Source organism: Pteropus alecto, unplaced genomic scaffold (assembly GCF_000325575.1).
Source record: "Pteropus alecto unplaced genomic scaffold, ASM32557v1 scaffold10, whole genome shotgun sequence".
NCBI classification, from domain to species: Eukaryota; Metazoa; Chordata; class Mammalia; order Chiroptera; family Pteropodidae; genus Pteropus; species Pteropus alecto.
Genome location: NW_006431210.1, coordinates 2,487,053 through 2,490,425, shown reverse-complemented (window position 1 = coordinate 2,490,425; position 3,373 = coordinate 2,487,053). Strand labels below are relative to the sequence as shown.

Below are 3,373 nucleotides of genomic sequence, written 5' to 3'. Positions count from 1 at the left end.
TCATCTCTACCTATTATTTTCTCTCTAATTATCTTAACTCCTCCTTTATTTTCATGATTGTTCCCTGTGTCTTCTGCAGTGTTTGTTTTACGTTTGTTTCTTTCAATTTCAACTTCATTTCTGTGATGATTTTGCTTTGTCTTATGACATCTTTCTTGAACTCTGCCAGTTCACATCTTATTTCTTTTTGCCTCGACGTTGCTAGGTTCTAACAATTCTTCTTTGTGGTTTTCCCAAATAGAGATGATTGCCTCAATAAAGTCTATAATATTTTTTTTCATTTCATGGAAAAATACTGAACAAAAGTATTATCTACACCAGGGGTCCACAACCCCCAAGCTGTGGACCAGTACCAGTCCGTGGCCTGTTAGGAACAGGGCTGCACTGCAGGAGGTGAGCGTTGGGCTAGCAAGTGAAGCTTCGTCTGTATTTGCAGCCACTCCCTAGCGCTAGCATCACCACCTCAGCTCCACCTCAGATCATCGGGCATTAAATTCTCATAGGAGCACCAGTCCCTGGTGCCGAAAAGGTTGGGGACAGTTGGCATTATGGTCGAAATATTTTCTTGGTAAGTTTGGGTCCTTTTCTCATATTTTTCTGCTGTAGTAGCTATCTTCAGTGTTAGACTCATTCTTTCTTCTTGCTCATTATTGAATAAATTGGAGGAGACTTCCTTAAGAAAGAAACTTTTTATTTTTTACTTATTTATTTATTTTTTTAGACGAGGCAACCCTTGGTTGACCTCACAAATAAGAAACTTTTTAATATCACACTAAAAGTTCTCCCTTTTTTGCTGCAGCAAAGACAGACTACCTCTTCTCTTCTTGATATGGTGGGATAAGAGGTGGGTGTGTGTGTGTAAAGATTTTTGCCATTAGCCCTGCTCACCTCAATTCTTACACTGGTTGTTGCAAAAAAAAAAAAAACAATGGGATACTGCTCAGGTTGAGTCCTTCACCCTCAAGAAGTGTGCTTCTACTGGGTGTTCTGAGTCCTTCACCCTCAGGAAGTGTGCCTCTGCTGGGTGTTCTGACATTTGCCTTTAGTTGGCCAGCTCACTTTCCTGAATGGCTCCTTTCTCTTGAAAAGGTTTTGAACAATTTGGTTCATTTGGCAGCCCTTACACATGTTTTGGAGTCTGCGGGCTATACTTGACTTGTAATTTTGCCAAAAATCAGTTTTATAGTTTTTGCTTTGTTCCTTTTGTAAGATATCCAAGAGATGACGAAAACTACTCACCTATGCAGCCAGATTTATACTGAAAGTGTTGTATGTTTTAAAAATAATTTTTCCAACACCTTGGTACTTTCTGGATCACAAGTGCTTTAGCGTAAAAGGTCATCATTCATGGCTTTTATGCTAAAGATGAGTGAGGAATAGGAAATCGGTACTAAGAAGTGATATTTCTGTGCACTGTCTCTGCAGTTTGGTTCAAATCTAGAACCTCAATTCGGTGTCCACTTGGCCCAAGAGAAACTCACCCGCCTTTGTCATGCCACACAATGAACTTCGCATCTCTCCAATCTCTTCTCTCATTGTTTAAATAGGGAATTGGGATGGTTGTGGGGTGAATAACACTTTCATTCTAAGTTTTAATGAGGAATGAATATCTGCTCTAATTTTCTGGCAGGTATTCACCTTTTTTAATATAAGATTTGTTTGTTTGTTTTTTTTATCTGAATTCACTTGTTTTCAGGGTAGAGGGAGCATATACACAACTCCCCACTAAGACAAGTCTATCTTTCTCTTCTGTATTCATGGTCTTTTATGTATATTGTTTGAAGAAGTATTGCTGTTCATTTTTAATCAAAGGTAGAAGAGTATTTGGTACTTAGAGCCTCATTGTCCCTAGCTTGGGTCCTGGTTGCCAATTCTGGGACAATAGGAAAAGTCTGACTCGGTTTTTTGCAATGCTTATAGAACATCTATTATGCGCAGGGCGTTGTGCTAGGGGCTGGAGTTCAACTGTATATCAGTCATGGTCCCTGCACCAAATGAATAGCTAGTTTTCTTAGAAAAATAAGAAATGCTAAAATTTTTCTAATAAAGGTGAAGAGCGATTGAGCCCCTTGTGGAAGTCACAGTTTGCTCTGAGTGTTTAGCAAAAGGATCCCAAGTGGTGAAAACACGGAGATGACAAGATTTAATCTGGGAGATGCAACGAGTAGATAGTCTCTTGTGAACCATTTTCCTCTTAGGATCATGGAATGCTTGTGTTAGAAGGGCCCTTTCAGATCATTTAATCTCAGTCACTTGGGAAACCAGGAGAAAAGCTCAGAAAACAAAATATTTTTTCCAAGAATGTATAGTTAGTATTTGAGCCAAGACTTACTAGGATTTTGACACTTAGTCCTGGGTTCTTTATTTTACATGATGTGATCTCCAAGTACCAAGTGCCATCTCCTCGCTTCTCGGCCTTTTGGCTAAGATCAAGAGTAGTATCTGTCCTTATCAGTTTAATATCTGATATGTCCTCTATCCAAGTACCATCTCTAAACTTAGTACTTACCATCCTCACCTCGATCAGCTTTCCAGGTCAGATGAGATCCAGGAAATGAGGTCTCTGTGTGTGCCTGAATTTTATTTAAAGACATGTAACCCTTACCTGTTCTTTATGACTTGCCAGCAAAAATCAGTCACAGCTCAGTAACTGCCCCTGCCAGCTCTTTAAAGTCCAAGGATAAATATGTTCAGTCCCAACCTCCATATTTACTATGTACATCGCTTTCCTTTCCCACAGTTTTTATCGACATGCCCAATATGCTTTGGGCTATTAATTCATTCTCCTCTCTAATGTTTTAAATATAATTATGCATGAACACTGATGAAAAGTAGCAAAAATTTTAAGATAGTACTTCCACAATGTTATTCCCTAACCTTTGCAGAGTGCTCTATGCTTGCAGAACACTTACATGCTAATTAACTCTTCTTTACCAGCCCTCATGGAAGGGTGCCAGGCTGTTTATTTCTAGGCCTTAAGTGATAGACTTTGATAATTATGACCATGTAGGACTGGAAGGGACTTTAAGAGATCACAGAAGTGTGCGCCCTGTTCCCAGAAAAGCCTGCATTAAAACTATTCTGAACTCTTTCTCCCAGCTTCTAATATTCATTTCTTTCTTCATATTCTCTTCTCCTAAATTCTCTAAGAGCTACTATTGCCAATTGCTGCCTTTAGTCCCTTCTTGTCAGGCAGAAGTTTGAGGTATGACTTCCTTGTAATTTAACTTTGGCTTCTCAAATCTATCATTTGGAAGCCAGCATCTCCAATGGTCATGTTATGAGCCAGGTGGAAAATTAGCATGACTTGGGTTCAACAGAGCTCTTAGAATTTGTGTTCTGTAAATTTACTTTGTAGTATTTTAGATTAAAA

The 3,373-nt window shown here is 39.0% G+C and overlaps 1 pseudogene; it reads left to right on the top strand.

Annotated features, from left to right (window-relative positions):
* Window positions 1-2,403: 2,403 nt before the first annotated feature.
* LOC112470310 lies at window positions 2,404-2,517 on the top strand (annotated as a pseudogene).
* Window positions 2,518-3,373: the final 856 nt, after the last annotated feature.